The sequence below is a fragment of the Thermobia domestica genome, chromosome 17 (genome assembly GCF_964235325.1).
Source record: "Thermobia domestica chromosome 17, izTheDome1.hap1.1, whole genome shotgun sequence".
Taxonomy (NCBI): Eukaryota; Metazoa; Arthropoda; class Insecta; order Zygentoma; family Lepismatidae; genus Thermobia; species Thermobia domestica.
This window is the reverse complement of record NC_137470.1, coordinates 56,767,321-56,785,535: the sequence shown is the minus strand read 5'-3', so window position 1 is coordinate 56,785,535 and position 18,215 is coordinate 56,767,321.

Here is an 18,215-nt window from a genome sequence, read left to right as displayed (position 1 = left end):
TGGCGATGATCGTGCGTCGTTTCGGTCCTGCGCCGTGTCGATCCTGTGCCGTTTCGATCCTGTGCCGTGTCGATGCTGTGCCGTTTCGGTCCTATGCCGTGTCGATCCTGTGCCGTTTCCGTCCTATGCCGTGTCGATCCTGTGCCGTTTCGGTCCTATGCCGTGTCGGCTCTATGCATACGTATTTCGATCGTACGTATTCTATGCATATAACTTGCACAGGCATACAATCGACAGGAGTTTATAATTTGTAAGAGCAAAGATTAAACAGATAATAAAAATATTATTTTTTAGGCACATGATTAAAAGTTAAATTATTTCAGAGCAGCGGCGTGAGAACAAAACGGCACAGGACCGAAACGGCACAGGATCGACACAGCACAGGGCCGAAACAGGTTTCTGAGCTGAATTGTCGGTCGTATGCCGTGTCGATCCTGTGCCGCATACCCTTGTTAATGACTTACTACCACAATAATCACATTTTAATGGTCCGGAGTTATAATTTGACAACAAGTCCTTTAAGGTAATTATTGGATATAACTTGTTCAACTCTTCTTCCGTGTACAAAAATTTAGGTATAAACATTTTCCATAATTGAATAACTGTATATACCTTGTTTTTATCTTTTAAGTCTATCTTACTAACATACTGAAAATACCGATATAACTTATAACTAACTAGTCCATCTAGTTCATATTCATGCTTCTGGTAATAATCTAAAAATCTATTGTGTATAGCTTCCATATTTATCTTAAAACAAAACTTTTATGAATATAAATCATAAAAGCACTTTAACTTAATCATTTTTAATCATATACATAACGTCACTAAAAGAATACCCTTGATTTAGAAGATTTAAAACCTTAACACAAAGATGACCACATATAACTGAATTAAAGTATTGTATTCCTTCGTCATTGTAAAATAAGTTTTTGGTACCAAGATATTGTACTAGTGTTTTAGGAGGAACACCACTATAATATACTTTATGTTGTTATCTTTCCAATAGCATATCCAATGAGTACCAATGTTTTCTGATTTATCGAGGTTAACTACACCGCACTCATTTACATAGGGTTTTTGTGGAAGTTCGTCACTCATAAATACACCACTAAATTGTTTTATCTTTAATTCTTTAACTAACCTCTCTATATCGAAGTTGGTCAATGGTTTTAGTTTTTTTTTTAATTCTTTGGTTTACCCGCTCCATGTTTTTCTTCTATTGCCATATTGTGTCTTTTTTTGTTTTTCAAGTTCTTATTTATTCTTCTTAGCATCAAGTACGGTTTTAGTAATCGCTGCTGCACCACCTGCTAATGAACCAACTGCTCCTAAAGCTGCTAAAATGGCTGGAATTGTAAAGATAAAACCACCCATATGCTCTTTCTTAATCTTTTTCATTTGTGCAGTAGTTAAAGCTAAATCCATTGCTTTACCTTCTTTAATTTTCTTAGATTTATCACTAAGTTGTTTCTTTGTTAATACATGATCGATATTTAAATCCTTTAGTTCGTTATAAGGAACACTAAACATACAACCTTTAATAGAACACATCTTCCTATTTATTTAAGAGAAAATCTTAGATTGTAAAAGTACAGTTGTTGTTGCTCCACCAAAATCAATTAAGGGATCATTCTCATCTGTTATCCTTATCTCGAAATTGTCAACCTTGTCTTTGGATATAGGGAAAAATAATGGATAAGTAGGATCATAAATAATACTATGTTTAAATTCAGCATCTGTTTTAAATGATGCTATAATTCCTGTTTCTCTATGTGTGTATTCAGTATATTTAACAAACATACCATCAGCTATATTACAGTGAACATTAATTGTATCAAACGGGTGAAACTTTGGCAACTTACTTCCAATACGTGTTTTTCTTAAACTTAAAGAACATTAAACCCGGGGACAGTACCTATACCCCCAATCGTAACATCATTACTATCAGTTTCTATTTTAACTCTATTTCTTAAATGATCTTCTGATAATGTTATGTTGATGGATTGAGATTTTAAGTACTCATTAAGTGATTTTAAATTATATTGCCCTTCTGGTATAAAAACTTGTCTATCACCTTATGAGAAACTGTTTTTTTCTGTAATGTTTGGAGTTAAGTATGTTGTGTAAAACCCATCAAATTCTATGCTTAAGTAGTTGTTACTGTTGTCTAATTCACAATGGAGTTTCTTCTTTAAAACAGAAGTATCACTCGTTAACTTAAATACCTTAGCCATTTATTATATAATAAATGAATGAGTTTGATTTGCCTAGAGATATTCCAAGAGATAAAGTAATTAAGTTAATAGAAGATATCATTCAAAAGTTATAATACAGTTTAAAGAAGAGAAATAGAAAACTACGAATTGTTAGATATGCATACTACAGTTTGATTACGTTATCGGTTATACTTTCTGCAACAACTGTGTTTATTAATATTTTTATACCTGTAACAATTTGCTCAATATTAAATACATCTCTTGCAACTGGAAGTGCTATAATAACAGGTTTGTCTTCTAAGTTAAACATAAGCAAAAAAGAGACGAATATAAAACCATTGTCACTTGTATTAATTCATTTAAAGAACAGTTAGAGATAATAATAACATTAAATGGTGAAATGGATAACGAATATATAAAAGATACGTTGCTTAAGATCAGAGAACAACTTAAAGATATAAGATCATAAAAGGTGTTAGCAGATTATTTTCTCTATAATAAACGAGTAAGAAAACTATTCATTGGGGTGTAAAAGAAAAGATAAAAGAAACAACAGCTAAGAAAAGAAATGGAGAACTTATACCTGATGATATTCGATGTTTTATAGTGGGTCCATCTGGGTGTGGTAAAACATTTCTGTTATTTATTTTTTTATTACAGCCAGGTCTTTTAAACAATAATTACTTCTACATATATTCTAAAAGTATGAATCAGCCAAAGTACGAGCAATTAAAAGATCGATTTCAGAAAGCAGAACTAAAGTTCAATAAACAAATAGCAACGTTCTTAAGCAGTAATGATTGTATTGTACCTATTGATGAATGTGAAAAACACTCTGTAGTTGTATTTGATGATTACATTTTGGAGAATCAAGATACTGTTAGAAATTACTTTACAATTGGTAGGCATAGACATTTAGACTGTTTCTATCTTGCACAAACATATTCAAAAGTTCCTAAACAGCTTATAAGAGATAACGTTTACTTCCTATGTGTATTTAGGCAAGATGATACTAATCTAAAACATGTGTATAATGAGTTTGTTGGGGGAGATATGTCTTGTGATAAATTTAAAGAGATATGTTCAAAATGTTGGCAAGAAGATTATGGTTTTATAGTAATTGATATGACAAGGAAGGTAATCAATGGTAAATATAAAAACAAAATAAAACACTTCTTAAACGTTTGATGTTTTTTCACGTTTATTGACGTTTTTTTAATGTTGACGTTTTAGCGTTTGACGTTTATTGACGTTTGTTCGTTTTCTATATAATAAATGGATGAGAAAGAAATTAATAAGAATATTAAGTTAAAGGAGTTTTTGATAAAGGGCTTCAAATCTTGGAAGAAAGAAAGAGCAGGTATATACGATAAATTTAAGCCACAAGAACAACCTGTAATTGATGCTATTCAAAACTTGGGGAGTGAGATCAAAGAAGTAGCAGAACAAAATAAAAAATCTAATAACTGAACTTGTTCCAATCGTACATAAGACGGCTTCAATAGATCCTAGTCTACTAGTAACACCTAAAAAGATATCTTATGATAGTCCTCCAAGTAGTAGTGATACGCCTATACCGGGAGAAATAAAGCAGATGAAAAAACAAATTAAAGACAAAGTTGAAGGAGAGATAACCTTTAACAACAACACAATCATTTCGTAAGATTGCAACAAAATATTATAGTAAAAGAAATGATAGTGTATTTGGAATAAGAGCTGTAGAAGAAGATGGAAGAATAATAAATAATATAGGAAATTCTGAAGTTAAAGTGAGTGGTGATGATTTGATAATTAATGGTAGAACTTATAAAGGAACAGAAGGTCTATAGGAATTATTAACGATGAATACTAATAAAACCATCGAAGATTATGATGATGACGATTTTGAACAGTACAAGGAAATAATAATGGAATCAGATGCTGCCTGCCTAAAATATAATCGAGGTAAAAAAGTAGCATCTAATAGAGGTTCTAAATACATTAATATTATCAAGCCTATTTGGGATTATTATATTAAGCCAAATTTACCTCCGACTCCTAGAAGGACTGGTGAAGGAATTAAACAATATACCGAGATACCTAAAGAATATATGTGGATGGATGATGTGAGAAAGTTAATTGATCGGCTAATAGTTATAGATGGAGAAGAAAAGACTGGTAATAATAACTTGTATAATGAGAAAGTAGGTATAGTGAGTATGATTAATAATGAGCTTTCACAATTTATTCCTAATGATCCAAAAGGTATAGGTTATTTGATTAAGATCTTAAATACGTTACCACCACAATTCTGGAATGATGAGAAGCTTGGAAAAGGACTAATGAATAAGATTTTAAACATGAAGGAGATACCAGAGTTACATATACCAGGCTTCAGAATTAGCGGACCTTTTACGAAGCTTCAAGAAAGGTTAGAAAGATGTGATGAAGGTATAAACCCATTAGATGAAACTTGTAAAGAACACGATATATACTACAGAGACAATAAAGATACAGAGTCAAGACATATTAGAGATAAGGAAATAGAAACTAAAGCATGGAAAAGAGCATTTAGTAGTGATGCATCAATTGGTGAACGATTAGCTGCTTTTGGAGTCGGTACTGCTATGAACGCTAAGGTTAAGTTAGGATGGGGATTATAAGTTAGGATGGGGATTATAAGTTAGGATGGGAATTATAAGTTTTTAAATGTTCATTATGTATGATTCTTTTATGGATACATTCCAAAAAAGCGTGGTTTCAAGATTTTCTTTATAATAAATGGATAGTATTGAGAGTTACGAGTTACAGAATTTTAAAGCTAACACAAGAACATTTAATAATTTGAATGAAGCTAACAAAGATATTGAGTTCGATTTCGATGTGGGGGTTGGGTTCATACAACCACACAAAGCAGATTGTCATATGACTTTTGAAGTTGTTGGTGCATGAGTTGGAGGAACATTTGATGCAAATGATACTATAAAACTTGTAGATAACTTCTTACCATTTTTCTTTTTTCAAATTGAGGTTAGAAAGCATGGAGTTGTTATAGATAAGATTGAACTACCAGTAATAACATCTACAGCAATTGGAACATTAAAAATATCCAAACCAGAAGTTGAATATCTAAAACAAGCAGGATTCGAAACAGATGATAAACTTGTTCTAAGAAAGGACTTTAGCGTTTTGTATCCCTTCACATTAATTCCAGGCTTTTTAAGTGATTATAAAGAGGTTATGTGGAAAAGCGGATTGAGAATATCATTTACAAAAGCTAATAAGAATAACGACGTCTTGTACAAATGGACTGGATCAGGGGCAGGTGCAGCAGCTCCTCATGATGAAAAAATAACAATAAAAAGTATGGAGATAAGAATGCCGATTATTGAATACGAATCTAATTACGAAAACAAGTTAAAGTTGAATATTCTTAAAGAACCTAAAATCATGTTTTCATCCCATACTAATCAATGTGTTCAGAAGATTGTTGTAGGTTCTTTCTTGGAATTTGATGTTACTACTCAATTTAATTCTAGACAATTTGATATGCCCGATTTCGTAGTTGTAATGTTCCAAACTGATAGAAGTGGCAAACAAACAGCAGATGCAAGTACGTTTGATCATTGTAAGGTAAAGAATATCTATCTTAAGAATGGAAGGATTGAGGTATTTCCAAAAGAATCAAGAAACTTAGATATTGCTAACAAGGATTATTTTAAGATGTACGAAGATTATACTGCATTTAAGAGAATAACATGTGGTAATACCCAAATGTACTATAATCCTAAAGAGTTTATAGATAACAGTCTAATGTATGTGATTAATTGTAGTAAGAGGAAGAATGTATTGGTAAATGAGAGAACAAATATAAAGATTGTAGTAGACTTTGCAGAAGCTATGGCTGTTAATACTATATGTTATGCGATTTTTATTGGACAAAAGAACTTTACATTTAATCCTAAGAATGAGAAAGTAGTAGAAGAGTTTTAGATAGTTAAATGTATTTTTGTGGTGTTTATGGAGGTTATTCCATAAACGAAATTAGCAAAAAATGATTAAAATATTTTCGTGAAGATAAAAATTGAAGAGTGTTCATTGATTTTCTATATAATAAATACGATGGCCAGTCATATTAAGATTTTAAATAAACTTGGAAGTCTTGAGCAAAAACAAGTTATTGGATTAAGAGAATTAGAATTAAATACAGAATATAAGATTGTGAAAATGGAAAAGATTAAAACTAAGTTTGGAAAGAGCATTTTAGTTGAGTGTGAGAAGTTTAAGGTATTTCTTCCACCTAGATTCACAAAACACTTAACAGATAAAATGATTTATGAGATCGTTAAAGATGGAATAAAAATCAATACACTGGTTTAAATGATAATTATCCAACTGTTGAGTTCTGTATGTAAATTTCAAATGAAAAGTGGTTTTGTGAATTTCAAATGAGGATTGGTTTTTATGAATATTTTCATAAAACCTACATTTTCCTTACAACAAATAAAACGCTATGGCTAATTATTTGAATAAGAAAATGACGTTAAAGCATTAAGATTCCTTCGTATAGATTAGTTAGAAAAAGGTAAAGCGTACGAGATAACATTATGGAAATTGATTCAAACACAGCGTTATGGTCAAAGAGTTTTAGTACATTTAGATGAGCAATATAAGACGTTATTACCACAAAGATATAATGATGAAACTTAGCAAGTGTTGAAAGATATGAAAAAAATATAAGTTGGTTGTTAAGTACGAAGGTTTGAAAGATTTAGATAATGGTTATAAAATACATCAGTTTTACTTTAGAAATGAATCCGAAATAGCAGAAGATTCCATTATCAATATCCGAACTTGTAATTTTAAGTATGTTTTAAGTGTATAAGTGTTTTTATAGTATCAAGGCTATAAAAAACTAAAACCTTTGGATATACAGAACATAATGTCAATTGAATTTTAAAGATACATGTATAAATAAGGTATTTATTTGAGTTTTTGGTAATTATATCCTTAGAGTTATGCAACCTACAAATATTCGATAGATAGTAAATTTATTTGTGTATTGATTACCGTTTTAATTTTGAAAATCGGTTAATAAATAACGAAGTTACAAAGATTTGAAAAATACTACCCCTTCAATACACCACTAATGACAGGGTTGGTTATCGTGCTCAAAAAATTATCATGTTTACCTTATTTATTACTAGTTCATTTGTAATAGTTTCAGAGCTTAATTCGTAATTTTAACAATTCTGGAAAAACATGATAAAAATAATTAGTTTCCAACCCTGTTTTCTAGATTATGTGATACAACTTAGTTATTGAAATCTGGTATCACTGAATGCTTCAACTCTAGAGATGTGTGGGAGAAAGAGAGAAGAAGATGTGAGAAATACATTTTGTATATGGAACACTAGCGCATGCATGTGGCAGGTTTTAGAACTAGATGCTGACTCTGTCGACAAGGATGCTAACGGCGAAGATGCATTCGCTTGAATTCTGATCGTTACGAGAGAAAAGTTGAGCGAAGAATGCTGCGCCCGAGCTATGCTTAGTTGTTAAATCCAATGTTAAGTATATGGGAGGCGAAGAATACAACGCCGTTACTTCGCTGTTGGTCATTCTCTCTCTGTTTCTATTGCACAAGCTTCTCTGTCGTTCAGAGCTGAGAGAAGGGAAAAGAGAAAGAGAATCGGATTGCGGTCACGTTTTACTTCCTCCTTCTTCTTTGCTATATATGTATATGTGTTCTCGGCAGCTGATATTGTAAACGTGTGTGTGCGATTAAGCGAGAGTGTATATACATATATCCGTAGCAGCTGTATACAACATACTAAACTTTAAACTTTTATAATTCAGTTATTTGTGAACCGATTTCGATCAAACAAAAACTATTTTTTCAATCAAATTCAGCGCTATAAGTTATAAGTTTTTATGATTTTAAGTGTCATAAAACCTATGCGCAGTCCTCTCAAATCAATCTCGCTTTACGTTATCCTTCTGTGTTAAAGTGTAATTGTCAGTGGCGGGTTCGTAATTTTTTGATAGTTAGGGGTGGGAGGGGAAATTGCGCTCGTAGTAAAAGCAAGAACTATTGAAAGAAAATGCTCTTATCATCTACAATATATTTTATCCCGAACACTGTACATTAATAAAAATCTCATTGTTAGTAACTGTAAAACCTTTTTTAGGAACAACTTTGGTAAGACTTATCACTCGCTTAATCAAATGTTTATACTGAGGAAAAGGAAGCCGTTCTCTAAAATGTTGTGGAAGAGGTTCTGGAGCTGTTTCTATTTCAAACTCCTTTATACATTTTAATCTCATGCCGTCCTTAACGGTCTTCCACCAAAACAGAGATACACCATCTGGTCTCTTCTTAGGAATATTTGGGTATTTCTGTATTAAGTTCAGTTCTTTCTTCGTGAGAATATATGTTTCAAATGCTCTAAAATCAAAATCATCATCTACTTCTTCAACTTCACTATTGTTATATTACTCTCTTTTCTTTTTATTACGACAGGCTTTGCACTCATTACGTCTTGTATTACCATTTCTAGAAAACTCTTGGTATTGTTTTAATTCGTTACAATTAATGCACTTCTTCATTTATTAAATATAAAATAGATACTTGTTCTTAACTTTTGCGCGCAACGCTACTTCATTCATTTTATGTCTAAATAATCTGGTCACAAAAAGGGCCAAAATTGCGCTCGTAGTAACCATATCCTACTACTTCCCTTGCCAAATTACTTGTCTCATATGTTAATACTTAGTATTTCCACCCTTAGCATGGAATACAGCTTTCACACTTCGTGGAAGTGACAGTGTATGCCATTTGTCGAGAAAGATATTGCTCCACGCTTGATGAAGTGCTGCGTCCAGTTCCGTCAAATTATTGGGCACCCGGTCAAGAAGGCGCAGCTGGGTTTTCAACTCGCCCCCAAGTTTTCAATCCGGCTCATATCCGGGCTTTTTGCAGGCCAATCCAGATAACAGCCAACTATTATCCGTGAACCACTGTTGACCAGCCTTAGACCAATGTGATGTCGCGTTGTCGTCCTGGTAGATGCCATCGCCACCCGGAAACCAGTCTTCCATTAAGGGCTTGACAGCAACCTCCAGATGTTCGAGATACTCCTCGCCAGTTCTGTGCCGTTTTAGAGTAATTACCGGACCCACACCATTCCATCCAAACGCTCCCCAGACAAGCACACCGCCGCCACCAGCTCGCACAACAGGAACAATGCAATTTGGATGTAGAGCTCCGTGCTGTTCCCGTCTTACCCGTCGTTTCCCATCAGTTGTAAAGAGTGTAAACCGGCTCTCATCACTCCACACTACCTGTTTCCACATTTCTACGACCTACTGACGGTAGTCTTTAGCACAAACATCCCGACAACTTTTGTTTGTCGTGGTCAAATACGGTTTGCGCGCGGAGCGGCGAATTGCAACCCCAATGCTCTTAGTTTCCGTTGCACTGTACGTTCGGAAATTGCTGTATTTCTCATTAAATCCTTCCGTGTTTTGGAACGTTGTCATGCGCCTGGTTTCATGATTTGCATTCACTAGTCTTTTTAAATGACGACGAACACGATCCGACAGGGCTTTGGGGCGATGGCCACGGGATGCTGAAGCACGTTTTTCTCCCTCAATCAGGTACGCTTTATATAGTCTTGATATACTTCTCGTTGATACTTTTAACTCACGAGCTGTGTCTCACACTTTCTTTCCACATTGTTTCATAGCTACAATCTGGCCTTTAGTGAACTCGTCTACTGCTTTCGTTGACGCCATTCTACCAAGGCTGACATTGGTTCAAATCTACACAACACACAGCATATGAGCCGAGTAGATCCACAGCACATTACCACTAGCGCCAACTATCACTAGGCACACAACTGTCCGAATTACTTACCTTGCACACGTATATATATAATGGAATGAGATGGTTGACAAACCAGTGTGGCCTGTAAATATTTTTACTCGTAAGAAATTCTTGATTTTGTTGTTCTTTTTCATACTTAATCGTAGAGTTTGTCTATTACTTTCACGTCTTCAAGAGAAAATAATATGTCTAACTCAGAGTAGTGTTTCTGTGTAGAATGCGGAAGGTCTGTGATTTTTCTCTTTGACACATGCCAGTTCGCGATGGTCGGGCAGCTGGAAACAAGCATCTTGGAAACAGAACGACTTGTCGGTCGGTGATGAACTGCTGTGGTTAATGTTTTCTAAGCGTTGAAATATTTTTGAAACCAGCACCAAAGGACAAGGTGTAGGGCGAGGCGCTGCATTAAACATGCTGCATGTTATTGCCTACCGAAGTTTTGATACAAGAAGATAGGGCGCATATTCTGAGACAATTTACAGCTCTCTTAACACTGGTCGAAGTAAAACTGTGTCTCAACATACAGTTTATTGTACACTGTTAGCTATTGGCGATCATAGGCGTTACAGAACTCGTTTATCAATATTAATTACATAGCATTGTTGATTACTAGTGAAATGGACAGGTACCCACTGTCTTTACACCACCGAGCAATATCACAATGATAATTGGTCTGTTGTGGTTAATCCTACCACGATGAATCACAATACTACCTTCATCGAATCTAAGAAAGAGTCAAAGACCATTGTCTTACAGTTCAACAGCTGCCCGAAAACTTTCCCAGTGGCTCGAAAATAGCCTTGTGAGTACTCCCTTGTGATTCGGGGAAAGGTCGAACGTTCGTCATTTTCTTATTAGTGCGTGTGCTGGCACTATGACGAGTTCTATCTATCGGCAGTTCATTGCTGCCCATTGAATGGACATCATTGGTCATGTTTCCAGCTGGCGGTGGCATGTCTCACAATGACAACTCTCCTTGTGAAGGCTAAAGTTCTTCAATGTTCACGGAAGTTGTTCAAGCATGAGAACGAAAAATTCAGGTGATTCCTTCCCAATCTGGGTTATTTTTAACTTTAACATATGGAATCATCATTCTGACCTGACGCACATCCAACAACACTTTCATCTTTCACTCAACTATTGTTCGAATTTATCCTTGTCTTCCGCTCTCTTGTCTCTTATTTTCTATCATCTGATCCTCTTTTGCCTTTAACAAGCGTTGTCTTCCTATTTCTATCAACATAATACTGCTCACAATGCTCACAAAACTTATTCAAACGAGAGAAAAGGAAATAAGTTGGCTTAGGTGATTCCTTCACAATCTGTTGGTTTTCCTTTAGAACTTATTTAACTTATTTAATCCTAACATTAGAAAGGGAAGCTGACGCAGGAGCTTGCTACCCAATTTGGGTTCCCTTTTTACTTGAACATATTCTTGGTTGTAACTTAAGTCACCTCTAAGAGTGCTTAAAATAAATAAATTACTATCCTCTTTAATGCTTATCATCTCGTCTGTTTGTTCCTAATTTCTATTATTTTCTTAATTCATTTATACTCACGTTGTCTTCTAGCTTTTATGAACTTAACACAGCATTACAATGTTCACGGAAACTAAGTGAACGTGACAAACAAAACAATATCTTGCTGAGGTGGCCGCTACCCAATCTGGGTTCTTTTCTATTGGAATATATCGAATCTTGCTTCTATCTCGAATCAGATTATAAGGTTTCTTCTTTAACTGAACAATGTTTTAACATGTATATTAGTTTACGTAATTTTTTGGGCTGGTTTTAATAGAAAGATTATTCGCTCGCTATTATTACTCGCACATATCTACTTTATGTAAATACTTTTTTTAATGTAAAATATTTGGCTGGCAATTGCTGGCTGCTAACTATAGCACGTCCTTCTCTACGTCAGTGTGTATCAGTGTCATTCATTTTGTCTTATCAAGAATAACCGGAACATCTGTAGAATGTAAAACATGAATATAAGTTAATATTGCTTCATCAATTACCTCATCATGTCAATATAATATATCTTGTATGTCGAAGGTGTAATTTCAATATATTTGTATCGACAAATAGAATACAAATAAACGTATCAACACCTGGAAATATATTGCTGTTAGATCTGTAGTAACTTTTGGATTCTCTATCACAAGTCTTGAGCAAATGTACGAAACATTTGTTGTTTGCTTACTCTACCAAGACCTCTGACAGTAAAAAGTGGTGAAATATTTTTATACTCTGCGTTTACACTCATACCTGCCTTGAATAAAATGTTATGAAAGTTTGCAAAATAAACTTTGTAGATATTACAATACACAAATGAAAGCGTATAACAACTATTTTGCAGCAAGTTTCTATTACTCGACATTAACTAATATATACATATAATTAAGCTATTTATTATTTTGTTCACAACTTACTTCTAACGCTTCCTCAAGAGCTTGTCGTCCACTCTGGGGAATCAAATGACTATGCAAATAGTAGGTCACAGTCCTGGGGAGGAACAAGAGACAAATTTTAATTTTTTGGAATCTACTTGGTTTAGATAATACAGTAAGACTCCTATTATTCGAACTGAGCTGTTTGAGACAATAGTGTTTTCTGTAAATATTTTCATTCGTAAGAAATTCTGGATTTCATTGTTCTTTTCCATCTTTAATTCTAGAGTTTGTCGATTACTTTCAAGTTTTCAAGAGAAAATTAAATGTCTAACTCAGAGTAGTCCTTCTGTGTAGAATGCGGAAGGTCTGTGATTTTCCTTTTTGACAGCTGGCAGTTCGCGATGGTCGGGCAGCTGGAATCAAGCATCTTGCAAACAGAACGACTAGTCAGTCCATGATGAACTACTGTGGTTAATGGTTTCTAAGTGTTGAAATGTTGGTGAAACCAGCACCAAATGACAAGGTGTAGGGCGAGACGCTGTACAAAAAAAAACTGCTGCATGTTATAAACTAGCAAAGTTTTGGTGCAAGAAGATAGGGCGCATATTCTGAGACAATTTACAGCTCACTTAACAGTGGTCGAAGAACAACTGTGTCTCAACATACAGTTTATTGAACACTGTTAGATATTGGCGATCATAGGCGATGCAGAACACGTGTATCAATATTAATAGCATAGCATTGTTGATAACTAGTGAAATGGACAGGTACCCACTGCTTTACTCCGCCGACCAATATCACAATAATATTTGTTCTGTTGTTGCTCTTCCTACTACGACGAATCACAATGCTACCTTCATCGAATCTAAGGAAGAGTCAGAGACCATTGTCTTACAGTTCAACAGCTGCCCGAAAACCTTCCCAGTGGCTCCAAAATAGGCCTGTGATTACTCCCTTAAGGATTGGGGTAAACGTCGAACGTTCGTCATTTTCTTATTAGTGCGTGTGCTGGCACTATGACGACTTCTATCTATCGGAAGTTCATTGCTGGCCATTGTATGGTCATCAAAGGTAATGTTTCCAGCTGGCCGTGGCATGTCTCACAATGACAACTCTCCTTGTGAAGGCTAGAGTTCTTCAATGTTCACGGAAGTTGTTCAAGCATGAGAACGAAAAATTCAGGTGAATCCTTCCCATCTTGGGTTCTTTTTCACTTGAACATATGGAATCCTCATTCTAACCTACGCACATCCAACAGCACTTTCATCTTTAACTGAACTACTTATCGCCTTTGTCCTTGTCTTCCGCTCTCTTGTCTCTTATTTTCTATCATCTGATCCTCTTTGACCTTTAACGAACCTTGTCTTCCTATTTCTATCAACATAAAACTGGTCAAAATGCTCACGAAAGTTATTCCAACGGGAGAAGAAAAAATAAGTTGGCTTAGGTGATTCCTTCACAATCTGTTGTTTGTTCTTTAGTATATGAAATCTTGAATTTTTGCTGGCTTGTCTTCAACAGCTTCTATAATGATAATATGACTTCCTACTCTTATCGTCTTCTTCCGGGTTTTACAAACTTAAAACCAAATCAAAATACGGAACTTATATAAACCTAACATTAGAAAGGGAAGCTGACCCAGGCGCTTGCTAACCAATTTGGGTTCTTTTTTACTTAAACATTTTCTCATTCTTGATTGTAATTTGAATCACCTCTAAGAGTGCTTAAAGGAAGAGAATTACTATCCTTTTTAATGCTTATCATCTCGTCTGTTCGTTCCTAATTTCTATTATTTTCGCAATTCATTTTATACTTACGTTATCTTCTGCCTATTATCATCTTAACACTTCATTCCAGTGTTCACGGAAGCTATGTGAATGTGAGAAACAAAAGGAAATTGCTCAGGTGGCCGCCACCCAATCTGGGTTCTTTTCTATTGAAGTATATTGAATCTTGTTTCTATCTCGAATCAAGGTCCATAAGATTTCTTCTGTAACTAAACAATGTATTAACATGTATATTAGTTTACGTAATTCTTTAGATTGCATTTAATTGAAAGATTATTCGCACGGTATTATTACTCGCACATATCTACTTTATGGAAATACTTATTTGCCAATGTAAAATATTTGGCTGGCAATGGCTGGCTGCTGACTACAGTACGTCCTTCTCTACGTCAGTGTGTATCAGTGTCATTCATTTTGTCTTATCAAGAATAACCGGAACATCTGTAGAATGTAAAACATGAATATAAGTTCCTATTACTTCATCAATTACCGCATCATGTCAATATAAGATATCTTGTATGTCGAAGATGTAATTTCAATATATTTGTATCGACAAATAAAATACATATAAACGTATCAACACCTGGGAATATATTGCTGTTAGATCTGTAGTTAATTTTGGCTTTTTTTCACAACTCTTGATCAAGTGGACGAAACATTTGTTGTTTACGTACTTTAGCAAGACCTCTGACAGTACAAAGTGGTGAAATATATTTATACTCTGCGTTTACACTCATACCTGCCTTGAATAAGACTTTATGAAAATTTGTAAAATAACCTTGTTAGATATTACAATACACAAATGAAAGAGTATAACAACTGTTTAGCAGCAAGGTTCTATGACTCGACACTAACTAATATATACATATAATTATACTATTTATTATTTTGTTCACAACTTACTTCTAACGCTTCCTTAAGAGCTTGTCGCCCACTTTGGGGAATCAAATGACCATGCAAATAGTAGGCCACTGTCCTGGAGAGGAAAAAGAGACAAATTTTAATAATTTGGAATCTCCTTTGTTTAGAAAGTACAGTAATACTCCTATTGTACGAACTGAGCTGCTTGACAGCTGCATTCTGGGTTCTTTTCTATTGAAACATGTCGAATCTTGGTTCTATCTCGAATCAAAGTCTGTAAGATTTATTCTGTAACTGAACAATGTATTAACATTTATATTAATTTACGTAAGTTTTTGGGCTGGATTTAGTAGAAAGATTATTCGCACGCTATTTCTCGCACATATCTACTTTATGGTAATACTTATTTGCCAATGTAAAATATTTGGCTGGCAATGCCTCGCTGCTAACTATAGTACGTCGTTCTCTACGTCAGTAAAGGCTTGTGGCCTCCTCGGTCACCAGACTTGTCCACGTGTGACTTTTACTTATGCGGACTTTTAAAGGGAAGATTATACGAAACAAATCCACACACAATTGAAGAACTCAAGACCAAAATCCAGGATGTCAGCAATAGCATTACAACACAAGAACGGACAAGGGTATATATGAATCTCCTCAATCGTGTTCACATGTGTGTTGAAGTGGGCGGAGGACACTTTCAGCACCTGCTGTGAAGGCTGCTGTGAAGATAAGTAGTCATATTCAATACATTACATTTCATTTATGTGTGTAGTTAATCATATTCAATACATTACATTTCATTTTTTATGTGTTCACTTAACGGGCCGGTTTTACGTGCCGCACCCTGTACTTCAACATATAGTTCTTGGTTGTAACTTTCGTCACCTTCAACAGTGCTTCGACAAACTGAACGTCTTCCCACTTTTCTGTTTGTCTTTCGTTCTGTTCCTTTCTAATGTGTATTATCTGTCCTAATTGATTTTATACTAACGTTCTCTTCTAGGTTTTACCAACCTAACATACCGTAAAAGTATTCACGAAAAATATTTGAACGCGAGAAAGAGAAAACAAGCTGGCATAGGTGGTCACTACCCAATCTGGGTTCTGTTTTACTTAAACGTATCGAATCTTGGTTCTAAGTCGACTCACCTTCCAAAGTTTTTTTTTTTTTTTTGTCACAGATTAATGTCTCAACTTGTACGTCAATATACGAAATTTTAGGTCTGCATTTAGTGAAAAGATTATTCGCTAACTATTCCTTCTCGCCCATATCTAATTTATGGAAATGGTTAATTGCCAATATAAAATATTTGGCTGGCAATGGCTGTTTTGCGCTCTTTTTTATGTACAGTATATATGAATGCAACGGCGCCGATCTTGGGGGGCGGCCCCCAAAGCTCATGTGGGTCGTTGGTCGTCAGATCCGAGCTCATGGTAGAGCTTACATGAATTAAGTGAGTTATGCAGGTGTGTGAATCATGTCCCATAGACCCATCAAAGACTCATTGCCTTCATGCTAAACTGCAAAGGTGCTGGTTTCGTGTGAGTCGAAACTGTGTGTAGCATATAATAGGCAAATTATCATGTTTTAGAGTGCTTCGACAAACTGAACGTCTTCCCACTTTTCTGTTTGTCTTTCGTTCTGTTCCTTTCTAATGTGTATTATCTGTCCTAATTGATTTTATACTAACGTTCTCTTCTAGGTTTTACCAACCTAACATACCGTAAAAGTATTCACGAAAAATATTTGAACGCGAGAAAGAGAAAACAAGCTGGCATAGGTGGTCACTACCCAATCTGGGTTCTGTTTTACTTAAACGTATCGAATCTTGGTTCTAAGTCGACTCACCTTCCAAAGTTTTTTTTTGTCACAGATTAATGTCTCAACTTGTACGTCATTATACGAAATTTTAGGTCTGCATTTAGTGAAAAGATTATTCGCTAACTATTCCTTCTCGCCCATATCTAATTTATGGAAATGGTTAATTGCCAATATAAAATATTTGGCTGGCAATGGCTGTTTTGCGCTCTTTTTTATGTACAGTATATATGAATGCAACGGCGCCGATCTTGGGGGGCGGCCCCCAAAGCTCATGTGGGTCGTTGGTCGTCAGATCCGAGCTCATGGTAGAGCTTACATGAATTAAGTGAGTTATGCAGGTGTGTGAATCATGTCCCATAGACCCATCAAAGACTCATTGCCTTCATGCTAAACTGCAAAGGTGCTGGTTTCGTGTGAGTCGAAACTGTGTGTAGCATATAATAGGCAAATTATCATGTTTTAGATGCAATATTTATATATAGATATAAACTCAAGCTATGAAGTCCCGCTCGTCTATACACTTAGATCACGTGGTTTTCTCTTGAGATATATTTGCCGGTGCAACCTTATGATGAAGGGGACGTTAGGTTACAAGCCCAGTCTAATATAGTATTGGTATTCAGTGGAAAACTAATCCCCAAGTCACTCATTGTGCTGTTCATGTCATACCAATGCTATTGTATCTGCTGGGTTCGTCTATATGTCAGTATTGTCTGTCCGTTCCATTTAGTTGTCTTAATGGAAGGAGAAATACCGTTTCTTCATTTCTCCCTTGGTGATCTCTTTCTTTACTTACAGTGTCGCAAAGGTATTGCGTAATGTGAAGCCGTCCCTTCTTTGTCATTATGTTGTTTCAATTTGACTTTTATTTATCACCGCTTTTGTAATAAAACAATAACTTCTAATTATAACCAAAAATTTTCATAACATCCTTCGTTGAATCAATAATTTTGCAGGGCCGCGGTGGCTCAGTGGTAGAGCGTTCACCTCTGGTGCTTGGGTCCCGGGTTCGATCACGAAGGAATACGTGCGTCGTGGTCAAGAACTACTTTCTTCAGCACTACTCTTTCACATGTTCATCATATTCTTATTACTATGTGTCGGTGGCACAATGGCCGATCCTATCTGCAGCTCATTGCTAGTCATGTACAATCATTCATATCGGACATGTTTCTAGTTAACAGTGGCATCTTTCAGACGAACAACTCCTTGTCATAAGGCTAACGTTATTCTGCAGTTTTTCGAAGAGTGTAGTGGTGAATTC